This window comes from Protopterus annectens, chromosome 9.part0 (genome assembly GCF_019279795.1).
Source record: "Protopterus annectens isolate FY-2018-M chromosome 9.part0, PAN1.0, whole genome shotgun sequence".
NCBI lineage: Eukaryota > Metazoa > Chordata > Ceratodontiformes > Protopteridae > Protopterus > Protopterus annectens.
Window position 1 is genome coordinate 417,598,211 of NC_056743.1, and position 23,291 is coordinate 417,621,501.

Below are 23,291 nucleotides of genomic sequence, written 5' to 3' on the forward strand. Positions count from 1 at the left end.
TGTTCATTCAGACTTCAGATGTGTGCTATGGTTTTATTTATCTGGATCACATTATCAGTTCTCTGCCTTACCCTTTGGACTCCCTATTACACCAAGTGTTTACAAAGTGTTTAGCTCCATTTATACCTCATTGTTGGATACAGGCTATCCACATTTTTCCATATTTAGATGACTTGTTTATCATTGCAGAGTCTTTTTTTAAGTTTCAGGAATGTTTCTCTTGGGTGAGAGATCTGTTACACAAACTGGGGATTTCTAGAGAACATTCAAATGTCTTTCTTGACTCCACACAGGATTGTGTTCTTGGGATGTCAACTAGACACCTCAGTTCAAAGAGCTTTTCTTCCACAGAAAAACAGATCATCATTTAGATCTATTTTTCAGGTTTTCCACTCAGATTACAGTTACTGCAAGGGAATACCTCAGGATTTTGAGTCTCATGGCCTCTGTGTTTTCACAGTACCCCTAGCAAGACTCCACGTGGGAAAGATAGAATGGTATCTAAAATCTATTTGGTTCTAGCATAAACTCCATTTATTTTTTCAAATCCCAGTGCTGAGGTTTTTGGTGTAAACAACATATATCTATTTTTTAACACCTTTATTGGCTTATCACTTGTGACATAGGCAAACTTACTTTTATATAAAAGTAATCAAGCCATATTAACAAGTTCACATTTGCAGACATTATGCAACACATATATTGTTCTATACCATATCATCAAAGCAACATTGTATAATTTGTTCAGTTATTGCCTTCTTTTCAATCTCATTCTACCTCCAAAACATTTTTCTTGCATGTGTTTTTCCTTCAATTTCCATTTTTCCCATGCAATTTACTACTATCCTATTCTAAATATCCCACTTCCTGTTCTTATATCTTTGTTATTATAATCACAGCTGTAAGTATAGTTGGTTTAGACTTTGATTTCTTTTTCTAGTCATTGCTTTTTTGGCAGCAACCAGAATTAAAGTTAACAAGGTTTTAATATGTCTAGGCAGTTCAGATCTTGTAACCTAGCTAAAAAAAATGATTTCCTTAGTTACATTCATTTGCTCACCCAATATTCCTGACAGAGTACTCTGTAGGGAATCTTTAAAGTCTGCCAACTCATTACAGTCTGTGAGCATATGTGCCCCCAAGTACATCTTTTTGGACCCATTACACCTCCCAATATTTCCCATCTGCCTAACAAAAACTTCTCTGGAGTCTGTCTGAGGTATAAAAGTATGCAAACACTTCCAGGCAAAGATTCTAAATCTTCTAGATTTTGTTGCATATTTGGGAGCCATACATATGTCTTTGCGTTGTTTCTTTTTAAATTGCTTATCTAATCTCTCTGCCCAGTCTTTTCTGACCTCCTCTGATTCCTATAATTATTGTGCAATATTTTATATGCCCTACTAATTATCCCTTTTTAACAGCAGCTTCTGTTGTAGACTCATTTATAAACTCAATCAGTGCAGGTCTTTCATTTAGGATTCCCCTCTCCATTTCACTATGTGCATGCTATGATAGCAATCCCTGATAGAGGAGGCAATCACTAACCTTTTCCTCTCAAATGATTTGTTCCCTACACTTTCTAGGCTGGCTGGGTGTAATGTCCTATGCAGGGTATAAGCCATATAGGTAAGGCTGCTGCAGCGATCATTTGAACATTGACTGTTATAGTAAGTTTACTTGCACAATTGTACTTTCTTCCTCCTTTTCAGCCTACCCAAGGGTAATTACCACAAGCTTACCCACAGACTGAATTTACTCATGCAAGACAAGGGGAGTTTGTTGCACCCCATTGGCTCATAGGTTCACATGTATGTACAACGCTAATGACCTCCAGAGGATTTATAAGCTTAGCCATGCAACCCAACCCAATTGTATCCCTATGTCTCACGGGTGTTTATTAAGAGGGTGAATGTTAGTTAAGAAGTTGCTGAAGGTTATTGGGGGGGATGTTAGTTTGGGTGTTACTGTCAACCTGTGTCTGTCAAAGACATAGGGACCAGACTTGGTGTGAATTTCCAATGTCCCATCCATTGTTCAAGGTTATACTTATATAGGGTTAGGGATGGACCCTATTTGACATTGATGGGGAGCCTGTTCCAGAGCATGGGGATCCTCTGAGACACATAAATCTGTCTCACCAACATGTCTTATTTATGTCACAAGCAAAATTTTCATCCTTGGATCTAGTGGTTGTGATGCTGTTCATTTTGCAGATGTGTAAAAGTTCCATTAGAGGTGGATCTAAGGTTGCCGTCCCAGGCATAAATTGCTTCTCAGTAACCTGTAGGAGATCAAGTAGAGACAGGGCTTTAAGACAGTTTGTATAGGACAATGTGTTTATACCCTGGATTCTGCTGACAAGAAGCCTTTATGGGCATTCCAACTGCTGCACTTGTCTGGTCAGATACATGCCAGAGGGAGCATTATATTGAATGATGGGTCTGATAATGGCCAAATAAAATGACACAATGGCTTCCTTAGACTTGGATGCTATGCTCTTACTTATAAGTTGGCGACATAGAATGATTTTCTTACTACCTTGGCCACATGGCAGTCAAAGGCCAGATTACTGTCTACATGTGTTCCCACATCCTTCTCTATTGGGTCATCTCTTAGGGGGTTTCTTATCAATAATGTAATTAGCCTGGGTGTCTGTTTTCCTAAAAGGCACTATATTGCATTTCTTGGCATTGAGTTTTAATCCATGACTTTGGCATCCCAGTCAGAGAACTGTTCAGCTAACTGCATAGGTGATACAATTATGATTGCTTTTAGGCCCCTTTTCCTGGGGATGTGCAGCAGTTATTAAAGGGGGCAAAAAAGCCAGCTACTAAAAAATCATATGCACACAAGAGTAAAAGATTGTTTATTTGTTGCCATTCAAAGTACCAGACCCCTTTTCATGCCTGTTTGCCTAGCTGTTGAGTAATTGTATGTGTTACTGTCCAGTGGTTTGTTGCACTCTTCTACCAAGGTACACTTGTTAGCCTCTAGATACTCTTTCAAACAATGTTCATGATCAGCAGTATCAAAATGGGTATGACATGCTCACAGACCCAATAAATAGGTGTTTCCTCCTTGAGATTTCAGTTTTGTACTTGAAAAACTTACCTTGTCTCCATTTCAACTAGCTCATGAGGCTGAATTGAGGTTTTTAATATGGAAGATTGTTTAACTTATTTCCCTGAAATTTGCTAGGAAAGTATCTAAGTTACAAGCAGTTATGGCGAGTCAACACTATCTCATTTTTCATAGGGACAGGGATTTTATGAGAACAGATCCTAATTTTTATGGCAAAGGTCATATCAGAGTTTACTTTAAGCCAGACCATTAATTTCCCAGTCTTCTTTCCTAATTCAAAGAAGAAAGAATTCTTCACTCTCTGAATGTATACAGGCAACTCAGATATTACCTAGACAAAACTTGACCTTTTAGGAAAGCCAAACAGTTATCTTCTATGAAGGTAAGAGAAAAGGACAACCTGTGACTAGGCCAACTATTTATAGATGATGGTACCAGGCTGTTACGTTTTGTTATACTCACCACAATAAGCCACTTCCAGGTAGGCTTACCACTCATTGAACAAGGGCATTGACTTCTTTGATGGCTTTCTGGAAAGGGTTGAGGTTTAGAATCATTCTAGAGAAAGGAACCCAATTCTCTGTTTACACTTTTACAAAACACTACAAAGTGGTTTACCTTCATTTAGTTGAAAATGTAATGTGTGATCACTCAGTTGTGCGACTGTAAATGACGAATTTCAAAATGTGTCTGAATCTAAATGTCGAAAATGGTTTACTGGAAACCCAGATTCAACCATTTTCGAACTGCAGCACAACAGTGGCAGTTAGAAGACATTTCCTAATGTCTCCAAACATCGTTATATAGGGGGACAAGCCCCCCTGCACCCCATACCCCCTGCTACTTTAATATACTAACTCCGAGATTGCACTACAGTGAAGGAAAGGGTAATTGTCCCGATCCCCACTATAGTGCGATCTGCACTCGGAATGCTGAATTCAAATGAGTGAATGCCATTCTGCATTTGCTCATTTGAATTCGCAGCAGTGGAATTCGACATTCCCAAATCTTGCTGTTGTACTTTCGCACTTTGGTGCATCATACAACGGACTCCCGACTAAATTAAGGTAAACCCTATAAAGTGGATTCCTTATCCAGGTCCATAACCGGTCTTGCTATGACAGCTCATCAAACAAAAGTGATGACTTCTTTGGTGCCTTTCTGGAAAGAGGTGGACTCTAGAAATATTCTAGAGGCAGGAACATGGTTTGCTATTCACACTTTTACAAAATACTACAAAGCAGATTCCTTATCCAGGCCCAGAACAGATTTTTCTAGGACCATTCTCCATGGGCTCCTTTAGTCTTAGTTACTGACCTCTTCTCTTGTTTGTTAGTGCTAACTAAACTATGGAAATCTACCCAAATGGCTCTGGCTACTGCAACTGTTGTCCATGCATGCATATAGTCCAGGTGTGTAAGTAAACCCCCCTTAATAGATGTTCTAATGGATTGCCTTTGCAGTAGCCACCATCCAGCCCTCTATTTGGTTCTTTTACAGCATTTTGTATACAGATATGTTTTGACTTTGTTTCTTAGTACAAGTATACAAGGCTCTTGCCCCCTTCCTAGGCAAAAAGTGCTCTGAAGTAATTTGGTGCTCCAACTACCTTTTATAGGGATTGCCTTGAGTGCTCCTGGCAGTTGAAGTGGGTGGAAGGTGCCCAAAGCAATGGGAAGCTGGCAGGTGCAGAGGATAATACCCAAATAGTTTAAGCTACTGCAACACTTATCCATTAGAACATCTGCTGTTATGGTACATTTAAATATACAACTGTACTTTAGTGGTAGCAAATCTTGTCAGCTACTTAACCTAATCTTCTTTTCTAGTTGTAACTTCTTTTTCTAGATGTATAACTTTGTGAGCTTTCTGAAGTTCCCCTCTTGTAATCTAAGTATCCATTCCTCCATTGTCTATCCACAAAGAAGAAAAAAAAAAAGGACAAGCAGGTGCTGGACTCTTCCATGTTTCGGGTGATAATAGTACTCAGATTATCAAAATATTTTTCTGGAAAGCTTTGCACTTCTCCTTAACAATTCTGGCCTTTTTTTAAAAGACGAATCACCAAAATAGTTGGCCACTACAACCTATCACTTTTTTTTTTTGCATAAATGTTTTTATTGATTTTACAAACCTACATCACTCTTTGAAGGGTAACCCATTTCAAATTTATACTGGATTTGTAAAATACCTTGCAGGTCAATGAACACTTAACTGGCATGCAGCTGTCTTTGCAGTTATTAATCTGTGGATTGAAAGTGCAAAAAAATGCCATTTGAATACCAGCCAATGCCAGCTGAAAGCACTGGCAGGATACTTATTGATGGGAGTTTGGTATGCTTTAGGTCTGATATTTTCTGCACTATTGTTTTTGAACTTGTAGCTGGTCTCATAATACCGTCATGTTTGAGTTTTGTTCATATACCTAGGTGCGGTATCTAGTGAGTATCCTAATACGTTTGTCCTCTTCTCATTCCTTATTTATTTAGGCCATTTTTAATTAAAAAAAAAAACTTTTGTAAAGGCTTTATTAGTTTGTGGCCCAAATAAATTTACCATTTCCCTTCTTGACATCATTTATCCAATAATGTTAACGGACATCTTTGTGCGTGCATGGTGGTGAATCCATTTAAGTCTGTGGATGCATCTTGCTGTTCCCCTATGATGAGGTCACTAAGGTTAAAGTTTACCATTATCCTTAGTAGTATCATCATAGGAAACACATTTCTTTAAACAAAAAAATTCAGTCCTTCAGATGAGATTTTAAACCAAGGCCCCATCTGCTTGAGTTGGTGGCAGCTCAGGTGGATGCAAAAGATGCCATTGTGCTTATTGAAAAGAGTTGGAGAAGTTCCCCTGTACCCTGGCCACATTTTCCCTAGTTAATATGAATAGCACCTTGCATCACCCCTGAAAAAGGACATTAGCCTAGGGGGACTAACCCAGACAACAAAGCATAAATAAAAAAAGCAGTGGCTGAAAACATTCTCTAAATTGGAGAAAATTATGTTTGACACTGTGCACCACACAATTTTATTGTTGCAAAACACTTTTAAGATTTGTTTAATGATACACAGCGCAGATGTTTCAGTAATGGCAATGTAGATTTACAGTAGGTGAGAAGGGACTATCTAACCAACTGGATAGCAGTTTTTTATGGATAGTGTTACTAAACATATATAAACACATTTTTGCAGCCTGCCTTGACGGAATTTTGGTTTTATTTACCTGTGGTTCACCAAGTGTGTATCTAGTGATATCATGGATGTAGGCAAAATTATTGCTCAGTCAGTCCACTGGCTCCTGAGGCCATGTAATCATCTGTATCTTGACATATGGAAAGCATTTGGCCACTCTTATTTTGCTGGATGACACTGTACATCTTCAGTGCCAACTTAAATGTATTAAACTGATTAAACTGTCTTTAAGAAAGTGGAGATTTCTCATAGCCTTATTTAAGTATATACAATCTTACTCATGTTTCAGGATCCATTTTCCCTTATTAAGGATTGCATATTAAAAATGTGTGTAAATGTGTGTGTGTCTTTTTATATATACAGTGACAAAATGGTATATGCTGAAACAGGTACTGGTCCCTTTAAGGGAGAGACACAGGGCAGACAAAAGATCTCATCAGAAGACAGGTGTATTTTGGGAAATAGAATGTTCACTACCAGAGTGTGAGGGATATTGTAGATTCCTTATCACTCACTGGCTTGATAGTGGATTGCAGAGATGGTGCTCAGAAAGCTACATGTATTCTCTAGGGGAAAAAAGTATTCCTGAAAGCTGAAACTGACAGCAGCCAAGCTCCTCTAGGTACAAGTTTTAGCTCATATTTACTCAGACTGTGGAGTAAAGTTAAGTACTGCTTTTGGAATGCATTGTTGTTATGAAAAGCTACAAAAAATGTACAAACTGAATGCCTTTTTGGTAAATTGTATGGACAGTTACTTTGCTGTGAGTCAGATTTACTTTGGAGTGGAGACTGACTGCTCTGAGTTGTTTTGTACTTCCTAGCCTTTAATTAAAAACTTCTTTTTTAAGTAGACAAATATACATTTAAGTGTTTGCTGCTAAACTTCTTTTTTAAGTAGACAAATATACATTTAAGTGTTTGCTGCTAAATTGGTTGATAGAATGTACTATCAGTATTTATGACATTAACAGTAGTAGGCCTTGGGCCTAAACATTTACACAGTTATAAAAGTTGTGTGACATAACTCTCAACCTTTTAGCACAAAAGATCTAAAGAAAGCCAAAAAGTAATGGAGGGGAGCAAAGTCCTAAAAATAGGGACAATTTTTAAATGTTGCTCTTATAAACTTAAAAAGTTGCTAGAATAAAAAAATATGAAAAATGCATGGTGACAAGAAGGATATGAGGCCTGAAACTAAAATGCCTGTCATTATTTAGTGAATTTAATCTTCACTGATTTGCCACAGAAATCCAGAAAACCACAACTTTTATGAGGAATAAACCAGGAATATATCAAAACTCTGGATATTCTATGAAAATCTGTACATTTGAGAGTGTGGGAGTGTGTGTGTGGAGATGGGGGTGGGGGGTAGGTTCTTCATTGGATTCCTCTAAATGTTTTTAATGATATAAGGTTTTAAAAAGCGGCGGTAGAAGGGAAATATTAATTGGTTAAAAAGCCATGTGAAATATGTATCATGCAATGTAAATATTTCTAGGTGCTGTCAAAACTCACTAATAAATAAGTTAGTGTAAGTTCTCAGCCCCCTCACATAAATATTAAAATAAAATTGCATGATATAAAAGAACCCAGCCTTACACACTTATCACAAACTGCACAAAGCAAACTGTAATCCATGTTTTGCTGTAATATATTCAGATGAAGCTGGGACTTTTGCCAGTAGGAATTAAAAAACTGTACCACTCTAATAAAAAGGCCATACATCTGTCCATTTTGATTACTGCTCCCCCAAATATGGATGCTTTTACAACAAAACTGGAGGTTGCTCATGTTTTGATATTACTAAATCTCTAGACACACTGCATATGATGCTCATTGTCTGTTAAAAATAAAAGTGGTTTACTATATTCCCAAGACTTGGATTTACTGTTAGTGTGTTTTGACATGCTGTCTGATTGTGAAATTGGCTATTGCTAAACAGTTGTGTAGTGACAGTGCTATACGGCATTCAGTAACCTCTCAGAATGGGTTCTCTGAAATCTGTAGAAACAAGTAATAGTATAACCTGCGTTAGTTACTTGTAGAGATTCACTTTGCAAAAGAGTTTTCAGAGCATTTAAAATGTTATAGTTCGACATTAACATTTTGGAATAAATATTTTGCTCCACAGTCTTAAATGAAGTACTACTCAAATCTGAAATCCAGGCAGAAATGTCCTGTAGTAACGCAGAAAGAGTTTTTTAACTTTAGTATATGAATTATGTTGAAACGCAAGTGTCACCTTCTCTTACTTTTAACTAATTTATTTATTTTAAAATGTGCACGGCTGTTTTGGAAGTGCAGTTAAGAACTCTCGAAAAGGTTTATGTTGTACATGTATTAACCATGCTCCCAGAAACTCTTGTCCTTAATGTCTGATAGCATCTCAGGGAGTGCTGCAATACTGGTACCACGTACATGCTTTCATGCCTCGTTTTGAAGGAAAAGCATACAGTACCGAGGTACAGAAATGTAAAATGTATGAGCTGATACTCGTTATAAGCCAAAATATAATGCTGTACTGCAAAGCAGTCACATGATGATGTGTTTACCACTGCCTTATCTGATAGATATCAATGGCAGCAAACTGGGGAAATTAGAAAAAGCTGAGAATTGAGATGGAAAGGAAGATGGTGGAACAGGTTAATAGCTTCAAGTATCTGGGAGGGATGGTTGAGAAGGGAAATCTGAATGAAGGGGTCAGAGCTAGAATCAGAGGGGCTATAATTAACTGGCATGGAGTGTTGGATGTAGTCTATGAAAGAAGAATGCCAAAGAAGCTGAAAGAGTGTACAAAACAGTGGTTTGACCAGTACTACAGTATGATACAGAAACTTGGGCAGTAAAGACAGAGAAGATGAGGAAGCGAGAGGTGATGGAAATGAAGTGCCAACGAAGAAATGAGGACATAACAGCAGAAGTCAAAGTAACTCCAATTGCAGAAAAGATCAGTGAGAACAGATTACAGTGGTTTGGACACGTGCAGAAAAGCAGAAGACAATCTGGTGAAGAAGATTTGGGACCGACAGGAAGGTAGAGGAAAACAGGAAGTCCAACAAAGAGGTGGGTAGATTTTGTGAGAGAAGATCTGCAACAGTCAAGAATGTGGCATTGCATAGAGGGCGATGGTGACAGTTTACACGATACCCTTACCCTTTGTAGAAAATAAATGGGGAAACAAGGGGTTGTGGATTGTGTTTAGAGTGTCAAAAAGAGTCACAATGTCACACTAAATGACAAAATTGTCAGAAGAAATTTCCTGTACAGTTTCAAAGAGCTAGTTAAGTGACTTAAGGTAAAGAACCCTATCAGATGGGGATAGACACAAACAAATGTGCAGTAGTATTTCTGTTTTATACGAAGGCAAGCATCACTACACCCCCTCCGAAAACACACACACACTGCCCCACATCTTTATCAACTGAAAAGAGTCTGCATTTGAGAGAAAAACAATTATCCAGTGTAGTGATTTTTATATAGAAAAGAATGCGTAGCCATTGTCTGCCACAAAACTCTTTCCATAATGTTGTAAATTGCAGCTCACGCAACTGTAATTTATAAAATGAGATGCACATCACTCAAACACAGTAAAATGAACAAATCTTCTACTGAGCACTGCAGAATTTTGTGTATGACAAAAGGCAAGAAATCCACATAAAAATAATTTGAAAGAAAATTATTTCTCCTGACTTGTCATTATTTCTCACCAACTGTAGCAAAATAGCTATCTCAATGGCCCAAGCCTTGCACAGGACGTGATGTAATATATTTATAGTATACCCTTGTCCAAGTGAGCCAGTAGAAAAGCAAGAGGAAAAAAGTTTGCTCTGGAAATAACTGTTTGACAAATGGGTGGATTTGCCTTCACTGTTACTATTTATTACAAATACCCCAAAAATACATAAATTGCTAGTAACCTTTTATCTTACATGAATTAATGAATTAATTATCTCTTTCCATTAGTATATGTAGCAGGTAGGTTATATGGTAAACTGTTCCTAACATTTATCCATGTCTGTTATGAAGGAGTGGATTCATCTTCTCAAATTTATTGCCGTGGTTAAGGATATTGGTCTATGAAGTGTCCATCCCTAGGTTAAGGAGAAAAGAACTAATAAAATGCCCAAGTGCAGCTTCTAGCAGTATGTCTCTTCAGAGAACAGTGATTCCAACCAGGAATGGAACTGTCTTTGATTATATAGGTGTCATTAGTTGAGATGATAGGGCCACTGTTCAATGGTGAGTGTGCCACTGACTTTTTTCATCCATGTGCTAATATTACAAGAATACAAATCTGGGGTTACACTTCTAAGAATTACAGTCTGTTGGGCTACCATAACTAAGGAGTGGGTAATGAAATGATGTCATATACCATAAGCAAGTGGAGACGCATTCCTCTACTTGATGCTGTGCCACAGCTGCACTAAACCATATAACTCACACAAAAATGCTGTCTTTGTGGACTGAGGAAGTATCACAGGCACCAAGAGCAGCTGTTTCATTCCTTCCCATGTCTCAGTTCAGATTTTACAAACTTACAGGCCTCAACTGCCCTTTCTGGCAAAATATTTCACAGTTCTATGTAGAAGTACTTTCTAAGTGTTTATAGGATGTTACCTAATCTGGTAGTCTACTCCCAACCTGTCCCATTCTTCTAATCACATCATCCTTCTCCTTTAATGTTGTGTGTACTGATAGCATGTCGTCCCTGGTTTTCACTTCCCACAGTGTGAAGAGTTGAAGATTATGGTCCTGTCTCTGTGTATCCTTCCCAGTGTTGTCCATGTAGTTTTTATTTCATTCTTTTGTGTTCAGTCTGTAGCTATGGCCCTGTTACACCGAGCCTGACTCCCGACTCCGCATTGTCTGCATTTTTAAGGCTGCCACAACAAACTCCTGCTGCACTCCTGAGTGGTCATCATCTCCATGCACTTTGAAGGCTTAAAGTGGAGCTGCTGCCTCTCAGACCATGCCATCAGCCTCCTTCAGCCACTCACCAAGCTTGTGTCCAATGCAACATCAGATATTAAACTATAAAATGATGCAGTTGACCCCTCAGACCACTTAACAGAACTGCACCCCCATCAAATAACCTCACAAACCCCTCCTAAACCACCTCAGGCCACCTACTAGAACTACGCCCCAACAGACTAACCTGTCGAACAATGTCATATACCTCTTCAGGTCACTCACCAGGACTGCAACCCATCTGATAAGCTCACATGCCACATTATCCTCCTCCTCAGGTCACATACCAGGATTGCAGCCTAGCAAACAGTACCTTCTGTCACCATGCTGTCATCCTCTTCTGGTCACTTGCCAGGACTGCATCCCACCAAATACTAATCTTGAAGTACACTTGGTCAATGCCTAGGACTTCACCCCATCTGATACCAAGGTTGGAAGCCAAACCATCAGCCTTTTCAGTTTACTATTCAGCACCGCACCCCATCAGATACTTGCCTCAAACATCAGGCTTGTGCTCACATCATATACATGCCTCATGTACCATGCTGTCCTCCTCCAGGCTTGCAACCACATCATATCTTAACCTTACATTCTTTGGTTCATATGCCGCCTCTCAAACCATGCCATTCGCCTCCTTAGATCAGTCATCCAGTTTTACCCACATCAGATAGATGCCTTACAAACCATGCTGTCAGATTCCTCATGTCTCTTAAGACAGCACCCCATCAGATAACAACTACAACCTATTCCTTCAACCTTCTCAATTTACTCATCAGGCGTGCACCCCCATCAGATACTAACCTCTCATCCTTGGGCTCATCTGCAAAGAACCTGGTACAGATGCCCATGAACTGCTGAAGTTGGAGGCAGATGTTAAGTAAGGCTGAGTGTGTGACTGACCATACGTGGGCACTACTTTACTTCTTTTGCCACTCTCTGACAGGCTGCTGTTGCTTCCTGCCCTCTAACCATTTCTAAAGCCCCCCCCCCCACACACACACACACGTTTTGTTAGGTGCTTGTTGTGAGGGGCCAGATTAGAAACGCAGCTGAAGTCAATTTGCCTAATATCTACTGGCTTTCCTGTGTCTACTGCCCAAATGACCCAGTCATAGAATAGGAACAGGTGAGTCAAACTGGCTGTTTATCTAAGATAGAATTTGCCTAGCAGTCCATTCTGCTGCAACAACATGTGTTTTGTTTTGTTTTGTTTTTTTTTTTTTTTTAACCGACTCTTTAGTTTGCCTGTTATTGAAATCATGCTAACTTGTCTATAATTACCAGGTTTATTCCTTGCACTGCTTTTGTAAATGGTCACTTCCCACGGTCTTCTTCCAGTCCTCTGGGACCTGTTGAAGGACTCTGACAGAGGGTCAAGTAATGACTGAGAAACCTTCTTGTGTAGGGTCCCATTTGGCCACTGCAACTTTCTGCCTTGGTGCACTGACACCTTTCTCACTACCTCCACTGTTATAGCACGTACTTGGACAAGACTCAATTATTCTAGCGTGTCAAAATAGTATCCCAGATTCTTTTCCATTGGTAGATGCTGATATGAAGTAATCCTTCAAAACTTTTGCTTGTTTCCTGGCCTTTTTATTTTGGGACTTATAAAGCAAGTTATCTTTCTTGCCTATGATTTTTTTCTCTTTCTCCTTATCTAAAAGATTTTTTTTCCAGTTTCTGCTCAGATTACTGAAGCAGAAATTGCTGAAACAATTCCCTTCAAACTCAGATTAATGAAACCTGATGTCTTGGTTGTAAAGAAGTGAAAAATGAAATGCATAGCTATAAAAAAAAAAAAAAAAAAAAAAAGTGAAAACCATTTTGCATCCTCCTTTTTTTTTTTATTATTCTAAGATGCTTACATTTTGGTATAAATGCAGATGTTCATCATATTGATCACTACTGCAGTACCCTAAGCTATATCCGGGCACTTTCCACACGCCCAAACTGCCAAGCTGACTTAAAGACTAAATTGGGTGCGAAGCCCTTCAGAACTTTATTGCAGGGGTTGGTTTGTGTTTTTCTTTGTTGTACAGGTAAGTTCCCTTTGGGGGGAGGACGTCTGTTTTCCTAGTTTTGTTGGTTTTATTACTTTCATTTTCAGGAAAATTATTTTATTTTAATGTTGGGAGTTGTGGACTATCTCGAGAGTGTAACATACTTTTAAATGGAGCACTTTTTTGTCAGTTTAAAAGTAGTATATAAAGTAACTGCAAACACTTTTTCTGTGGAGAATGTTTTTTAACTTTTGAGGGACTGGCGTAGTGTTTTAAAAGTGCTTTTCTTACTGTTAATTTTTTGACACAAAAAAAAAACAACTTTTGTGGACCAGTAGTATTTACCCCATAATTGTTGCTGGTCTTCCCCAGGAAAGCGGTACTGTTTTTGGCTTTACCATGGAATAGACTACCAGTTCCATGGTTGGTCTTGCTTCCAGCCACAAAAGCACAACAGCCTTTGCCACCACAGCAGGTTAGCAATTTGCCACAGACACAGGTGGGTGAGACTGCTGTAGCCATTTGTTGTACCTTAGATTACTTGTTTTTACCCCAGATTCCTCTGGTGTAGCAGCTGTTGGGGACCCCACAATGGACAAGGGAGACTCACTTTTGTCAGTCCTGGGAGAGGGAACAGAAAAGTTCACACTGTTGGATCAGAGTGCTGAGGCCATCCCTGGGGAAGCTGTCGCCATTAGTAAAACAGTTGGCCTATTTTTTTCTGTCAAAAAGAAATGGAAAACCAAGCATGTATCTAGTCCTCGTTAAGTTTCTTTGGATAGTGGTACTTTACTGGGTCTGGCTAGGGGTTTAATTCAGGCTATTGACAATTCTTGTAAATTAGTTTTTGGTAAAAGGAAGGAAGTATTCCACTTTTCCTGAATAGATTCAAGTCTCTGAATCTGAACAAGAAGATACAGGGAACAGAAGTTCCCCCTCAGATTTCTGATTCAGACTCTGAGGAGAGCTCAGTGTCTGACACTTTTTGAGCCCCCCCTTCCATCTGTGTGTGTCTCCTGCTGCTACTAGAATATACCAGTGTTTTCACTGGGAGAACACTGAGGTTTCGCAGTCCTTCAGAAAATACTGTGAGTTAAGTATTTTCCAGAAATCATGCCCATTCCTCCTGTTCTTTACTTTTCTGTGCTTTACAGGTTGCGCTTTACTGCCTGCAGTTTTCATGGTAGTCGGCCAGCTGCCCTTAAAAAGGCAGGCAGAATGTATAAAGTTCCTCATTCCTAAATTTGTTTATACAGTATTCCCAAACCTGACCCAGCAGCTGTAGCTTTAGTTCATCCTACTGCAGCTAAACACATAGTTAATTCAAATCCTACCCTTTGTAATAAGAATGGGAACATTTATTAACTGTTATAGGGAAAAAGTTGTATACTTCAACTTTGATTTTTCAGAATTTTGAACGGTCCGGCTCCTATGTTAAAGTTTGTTCTGACAAAACATTTCTCATCTTTCATATCTGCAGTTTCTTGTGAGGAAAACTTTGTTTCTCCTATTGCACACATCATTGCTTGTTGTTTGCAGTGTGTGTGTATGACTGTGTTTATACTTTTCCAGGGCTATTTCCACTGGTACTGTTTTAAGGAGCTTTGCATGGCTGCATTCTCAGAACCTCCCGGATACTAACGATGAGATTTTAAATTCTCCTTTGGATAGAGATTGTGTTTGGCCCCTTGTCTGCAGAGGTGATCAAAAAGTGTAATTTAGGGGGAAAGCTGATGCAGGGTATTGCTAAGATTTTTTCACCCCTGCTCTTCTAAATTACCCAAGGGATTTTCTATCCCCTCATCTAGTTTCGGCAAAAAAAAAAGTAATCCCAACAAAATTCGGGTTAAAAAGAAGGAAAAAAAAAACATTTAAAGAAGAAATGGAAAAAGTGATAAGGGAAGTCTTGAGCCTCCCAAGACAATCAAAGTCTGAATGACTCCTGACTCCAAGAGACTAGTGGCCCTCTTCCCCCTGCCCCCCCCCCCCTTTCCCAGAAAGTCTAAATTTCCATTTTCTTTCTTTGGCAGCAGATTGAGTGATAGAACCAGATGCCCCTCTCCAGGTGGGAAAGGGTTTTTATTAAAGGATGTTTCTAGTGGAAAAGAAAGTAAATGCTTGGAGACCAGTTCTGGATCTTTCTTTCCTAACCCTGTTGGTGATGGTGCCCAAATTCAAAGAGATATTGCTTCACAACTTTTTACCACCTCCTTATTTCAAGTTTCTTGGTGGCATTAGACTAAAAAGATGCTTATTGTTGCATCCCTAGTCAGATTTTAGATGTTTCTTAATGTGATCTCGATCTAGACCTAGAACCTATTATTCCTCTCCCTTACCCTTTGAACTATTCATTGCACCAAGGGTATTCACAAAGTGTCTGACTCCAGGTATAGCTTATTGCAGGCTAAAGGGTATATACATTTTTCCATATTTAGATGACTTGCTTATCTTTGTGGAGTCTTTCAAAGTCTCCGGAATCTCTCTCTTGAGTGAGAGATCTCTTATACAAGCTGGAATTCCAAGAGAACATTCAAAAGTCTTTGACTCCTTCACACAGGATTATGTTCTTGGTTTGCCAACTAAAGAGCTTTGTTCCACAGGAAAAAAATAGATCTTTATTTCAATTTATTTGTAAGGTTTTTCACTTGGATTTTGATTGCTGCAAGGCAATACCTCCGGATTTTAGGTTTCATGACATCTATGATTTCCGAGGTACACATAGCAAGACACCATATGAGAAAGATACAGTGGTATCTGAAGTCTCTGATCCTAGCATCAACACCATTTATCTTTTGAAATCCAAGTGATGGGGGTTGTTAGAAGAGAAATCTTTTGGTGGAGACAGCAGATGTATATTTTAACACCTTTATTGGCTTATCACTTGTGACATAGGCAAACTTACATCTATATGAAAGTAATCAAACCATATTAACAAGGTTCACATTTAAAAACGTTATGCATCACCTATATTGCTATATACCATATAATCAAAGCAACATTATATAAATTGTTCAATTCTTGTCTTCTCTTAAACCTCATTCCTCCGCCACCACTTTTTTGTGCATCTGTTCTTCCCACAGTTTCTGTTTTTTTCTGTGTAATTTACTCCTACCATTTTCTAAAGATCCCACTTCTTTTTCTTTTATTTGTGTTTAAAATATTCACAACTTCAAGTACAGTTGGTTTATGCATTTTAATTTGCATTTTCTAGTCATTGCTTCCCATTAGCCTGACGAGCCTGATAAGCAAAGCTATGGAACGCATCATCATGGACCTAATAAACCAGGATATAGGGAATCTCCAAACTCTGGATCCCACACAGTTGGTTTTGTGAAGGGTAGATCCATGCCTGCTCAACTTGGTCGACTTCTTTGAGTCAGTCACCAGAGCTGTGGATGAAGGCAAGGTGGTTCATACAGCCTACCTTGATCTGGCCAATGCTTTTGATACCATTCCCCACTCAGGAACCATAGAAACAACTCACTAATCTAGGCATCAACCCCTATATCACTAGGTGGGTTGCAAACTGGATCACAAAACCGACAGTGTGAAAGTAGTTAACTCAGTTGGACTGCCGCCTAGTCAAGAGTGGAGTCCCACAGGGGTTGGTCCTGGGTCCTCTCCTGTTTGGTATCTACTTTGAAGTCCAGGCCAACATGAAGGGACTCTGGCTGACTAAGTTTGCAGACTATTGCAAGTTGAGCGCTATTATCAACTCCCCAAGTGATGTTGACATCCTGCAGAATGGCCTCACTGAGAGAAACGACTGGTGTCAGAACCATGGCCTTCAGCTCAATGCCAAAAAATGTGTCATCATCCCCTTTGGGAAAAACTCAGTTCCCATGAATTACCACACTGATGGTAGTCCACTGGACACAGAAGGCGTTATAAGAGATCTGGGAACATAGGTTGACAGCAACCTCTCTCTTGATCACCACATTGCCATTGTAGTCAGCAAGTCCTTCTATGTGGTACATCTCATTACTAAGGGTTTTGCATCCAGGAAGAAAGAGGTCATTGTCTCCCTCTACTCTTCCCTCATTAGGCCGATCATAGAGTACAATGCCCCATTTGGCATGTACCTCACTGGACACCTGCAACAACTGGAGAGGCCGCAAAAGTACCTCAAAAAGAGGATTCTAGGCCTTAAACACTTGTCCTATATGGACAGACTTAAAAAAAACCCTCCAACTATTCTCTGTCTCAGCCTCAGTAAGAAGCTGCGATCCCTGATAAAATCTTCCAAAGCTAGTTACGAAAGCAAAACCGCCACTGATTCTAAAGAAACCAAAGCATTCTATAGCTATGTCAAAAATCTCAGTGGCAACACTCAGATCTGCTTTGAGTTGCAGCACAATGGCACTAAACATACAGATCCAAATGATATTGCCAACATCCTGGCAGATGGGTTCAGTGCTAACTTTACCGCCCCCTCACCCCCTAAAGAGCCCATCTCTATACCGGAAGAATGCAAAGTTCCTGTAATCACAGCTGCACAGGTTAAAAACCACAGTCTCCAAAGCCAAGAACAGCATCCATGGGAGGACCAGACAACATCCCAGGCTGTGTTCTGAATGAACTGGCACCCCACCTAAGTACCATGTTCAGTCATAGCCTCACCTCAGGCTTTGTGCCTGCTGAATGGCGCACAGCGATGGTTATCCCACTGCACAAGGGGGGAGCCACCACGGACCCTGGGAACTACCACAACATTAGCCTGACGAGCCTGGTCTGCAAGGCCATGGAACGTATCATCATGGAACTTATAAACAAAGACATTGGTAATCTCCACACTCTGGACCCCACCCAGTTCGGCTTTGTAAAAGGCAGATCATGTCTCCTAAACATGACAGACTTCTTTGAAGCAGTCTCCAAAGCTGTAGACAAGGGTAAGGTTGTTCACACAGCCTATCTAGATCTTGCAAAGGCTTTCAACACCATCCCCCACTCTGGAATTATAGATAAACTCACTAAACTAGGTATAAATCCCTGTGTCACAAGATGGGTTGCCAACTGGCTCACTGACGGAACCCACACTGTGAAAGTAGCAGACTCCCAAGTCCGACTTCAGACCAGTGACAAGTGGAGTACCACAGGGTTCAGTCCTGGGTCCTCTCCTGTTTGGTATCTACTTCTCTGAAGTACAGGCTAACACAGAAGGTCTTTGGCTAATGAAGTTCGCAGATGACTGCAAACTAGGAGCAATAATCAAAACTCCTAACTATGTGACATCCTACAAAAGGGCCTCACTGAGACAGATGCCTGGTGTCAAAGCCATGGCCTCAAGCTCAATGCCAAAAAAGTGCATTGTCATCACCTTTGTTAAAAACTCTGTACCCATGAACTACAACATAGGCGGTAGTATACTTGACACCGAAAGTGTGATAAGAGACCTTGGGACACAGGTGGACAGCAGTCTCTCCTTTGATAATCACATCGCCACAGTAGTCAGGAAATCCTTCTACATGGCACACCTCATCACAAAAGGTTTCTCATCCAGAAAAAAAGAGGTCATTGTTCCCCTCTACTAATCACTCATTAGACCCATTATAGAGTAAAACGCCCCTTTTGGTATGTACCTCACAAGAGATCTACAACAACTGGAAAGGCCACAGAAATACCTCACAAAGAGGATTACCGGCCTCGAACCGATGCCCTACGCAGACAGTCTCAAAAAAACTCCAGCTTTACTCTGTCATATATCGCCTACTCAGAGGTGATCTCTGCCTAACATACAAAGCTATGTCAAACCCAGAGCTTTTGGACATGCTCCACTTAAAGAAATCCCAATCCCTCCAAGCTACACGCTCTAGGGACCTAAACCTTGTCACCACAATAAACAGAACATGCCGGAGGGATAGTTTCCTGTCCCAGAGACTTCCCATACTCTGGAATAAACTACCTATCTATATCAAACAAAGCTCCTCATTAGCACTCTTCAAAAAAAATCTTGATGATTGGATGGGAAATAGGAAATTCACCTCTGTGGCTCTGCTCGACAGTGGCACAGGAAAATAACTTTTTTGGGTGGCAAAAGCCAGGGTACCTTTTTGGCTGGGCTTGTATAGGTCCCAGGGCCTATAGCCTAGTACCTACCTATGAACATATATGGTACATCCACAAGCAGGGTGGAACCAGGTCATACTCCCTTTGTAGACTAGCCTTATTAACTTGGGATACAGCTTCACTGCACAATCTCACCCTACAGGCATTCTACATTCCATCAGAGCAAAACTGTGTGGTAGACAAGCTGAGCAGGACCAGGGCAGACCATCACGAATGGAAACTAGATCAAGAGGTCTTCCCACAGGTGGATCAAATCTTGGGAGTTGTTGGAGTTCACCTGTTTGTTCAGAGAGGAGCCAGTGACTGTTAAGATTCTGTTCCAGGACTCCATGCAAGAAAGCCTGGAATACAGATGCCTTTTCTTTTGGGCAGGAATCTTCCTTTATGCTTTTCTACCCTTTCCACTAATATCCAGGGTACGTCTGAAGATTCAGAATGACTGACTCCCCAAAGGTCATTGTGGTGACTGTTGTCTGGCCCAGGCAACAGTGGTTTTCCCTTTTGGAACTGACTGGGGCAATTACCTCAATCTTCATCACAGGCTGATTTTCTCACGCAAGATTAGAAGTTTGATACATCCCATTCTCAAACTACTATGACTGACTACCTAGATGGTAGGGTCTTGATACCTTTTTTTTTTTTTTTTTTTTTTCCTGAAGATGTGCAGCAAATGCTAAGGGAGGCAAGAAATCCTGCTAATAGAAAATCGTATATAATCAAATGGAAAAGGTTTTCAAGTTGGTGCCAACAAAACAACCAGTACCCATTCAGGTCTAGTGTTTTTCTGGTTTTACACTATTTGTGTGAGTTACTATTCTATGGCCTGTCTTAACTGCTGTATCAAGGTTCATTTGTCAGCAATTTCTGAATGTCTGCCCATGGATCCCCTGTTTCAAAATGCCTTGTGTCGAAATGTTTTTGAAACGGGTGCTGCATAAGAAGCCTCCCAGAAAACTAGTGGTGCCTCCTTGGGATCTTAATTGTGTTAACAGAAGTTAACACCTTTAACATTTGAACCAGCTCATTAGGTTGACATGAGGTTCTTGACATGGAAAACAGTTTTACTGATTGATCTGGCCGCTGCAAAAAGGGCGTCTGAGTTGCAAGCTCCTGTGGTAGGTTAACCTTATTTTTCACATAGACAGGGTTTCTTTGAGAAGTAATCCTACTTTTATGTGTAAAGTAGCTTTACCTTAAGCCAATCTGCCCAGAACTCAAAAATGAGGGAGAAAGGTAACTCGGTTCCTTGGATATCAACAGACAACTCTCTTTCTCTATTGATAGAACAAAATGCTTCATAACTTCTGATCAGTTATTCAGTTCTTCTGAAGGTAACAAGGGACAGCCTGTGTTGAAGCAGACTACTTACAAATGGTTGTCTTAGGCTGTTTACATTTTGTTGTTCCCACCACCACAAAGTAATTCCAGACAGGGGTCTAGGCTCGTTATGCTAGAGCCTTGGCTTTATCTGTGGCTTTTTGGAATGGGTTTGATTCTAGAAGTATCAACTTGACCCTCTTGTGAATTATTTTACAAAGCAGTACAAACTGTTTATTTCCCATGTCTAAAATGGGTTTTGCTAGGACCATCATCTCTTCTTTTCCAGGTCTAGAATGGGTTTTGTTAGGACCATCATCTATTAATTTCTTTTTTCCCCCTTTCACGTCTCTGTTATTCTGAGCTATGGTAATCTAGCCATATAGGTAATTCTACCACAGCAGTGATCACTATGGAGAACAAAATACAGTGTGTAACTAAACTTGTAACAGTAAATTTTCAAATTATCACTACTGTAGTAGCCACTTCTTCCACCTCCCCCTCCCTTAATTTGTGTGCGAGGTCATATATTTTTTAATTTCCTAGCAGTGTTCTTTCAGGGCTTTACCTCCCTTTCTCAGCTTTGCATGAAAGGTATGGAGGACGTGGCACCTGTCTTTTTAGTCAGTTCAGCCCTAGCTGACTAACTGGATGCCTGGAAGGTGCCCTGAAAATTAGCAAGTTGGACGGGTGCTATCCTATGCAGGATGTAACCCATATAGCCTAGGCTACTGCAGCAGTGATCGTTTGAAAATCTACTATTATGGTAAGTTTACTTGCACAAAAACAGCTGGTATGTGGTATCCATCTCTTGAAGGAGGATGGGTTTTTCATATGCATAAGGGGCCTCCTTTAGGGTAATTTTAAAAGAGAGAAAAAGATAGATCAATATTCTCAAGCCTCTGTGGAATTTTCAGTATATCGCCTTACTTTGTTTTGAATCTTGCCTAGGTAAATTTTAAGTAAGAGACACACAGGCCCTTGGGTTGTGTTTGCACTCTTATTTTTCTTTCTATAGGATCTCACTCAGCAGTGGGGTGGGTGGCAGACACGCACATGAGGTATTTAAAATTAGATTAGAGACTGCATGATGTAGCTTCAAATATTTCCAGTATTCCCATTTCTTAAACCTATATTACAGGCTCAAGTAATAGATTTTTAGTTGCAAACATTATACACTTATCTATCCAGCCATTGTCAAACATTACATAGATCATTCAGATCCTGTCTTCTTTAAAACCTCGTTCCTCCTCTGCATGTATTTCTTCCCACAGTTCCAGTATTTCCCAAGTAATTTGGTCCTACCATTTTCTAAACATCCCAATTCCATTTGTTTTATCTTTGTTACTATACTACTACTAGTAAAGTTTATTTATTTTCTAGTAATTGCCTTTTGGCAGCCATGATAATTAGACTCAGCAAGGCCTTACTATGTCTAGGCAATTCTGATTTCTGTATCATAGCTCTAAAAAATAATTTCCTTAGTTATGCCAGTTTGCTCACCCAGTATCTCTTGACAGAGCAGCTTTCAAGGAACTTGTCTGCCAACTCATTACAGACTCTCAGAAAATGTTCCCAGTTGGATCTTACTTCCCCATCACACTTCCAACATTTGCTGTTTACCTCAGGAAAAATTCTTTGGAGTCTGCTTGGGGTATAAACAAAAAAAAAAAAAATACTTTAAGAAAACACTTCCAAGCAAAGCTCCTAAATCTTTTAGACTTTGCTGCATATTTGGAAGACGTATATATGTCCCCCATTGGATAAGCAACACTCAAAGAAACAATCTCTTCCAAATCCTTTCTAACCTCTTATGATTCTTAAAGTTGTCATGTAATATTTTATATGTTGTACTAATTATTCCTTTTTAACTGCAGCTTCTGTTCTAGAGTCTACAAAAAAAACTCTACCAGGGCTGGTCTTTTGCTGAGGATCACCCTATTTCTTTCTCTTTGCCTATACTCCTGATATCTATGCTGGATAGGGAAGGCAATCTTTCCTGCAGTCCAAATAAATATTTGTCCTCTTCCCATACTATTACCTTTCCCTCTAATTATTTGCTCCCAAATACCTTGGTTCTTTTACCAGATTTCTCCAATAAATTCCAGACCCCTCTTGCACATTGTCTGTATCCGTAATTGTAATTGCAACCATCCCTTTCGGCAGAATCTCCTTTCTCCACCCCCATGTTGGCTTAGTTCTTGGAATACTTTCTGCTATTTTATGAATATAATATTTTGCATGGTCATTGTTTTCCGTAAGGATCTGCATCCAAAATCTGTCTCATTGTTTTTTGAGTTCCCCCTCTGCTTCACCGTCATCATCCCATTCCACATTGAATTGTAGGTTTCTGCTTGTCCTATGTATAGGAGCATTAACTATATAGCGGTGAAATGCCCCTTATCAGGCAATCCCAATCCGCCTTGTTCTATTGGAAGAATCATCTTATCCTACCTGACTCTTGCCATTGTTCCATCCTAGATAAAATCCTTCAGCACTGCATTAATTACTGTCCACAACTTCTCCTTTTGTTGATAAAAAAATGTTTGACTTGTCTACACAATTAAAAGGACTAAAAACATTTTAACTGCTTGTATCGTACTGTCCATATAACAGAGCTTCCAATTTCTCAGTTTTTGTATTATCTTTTTTTT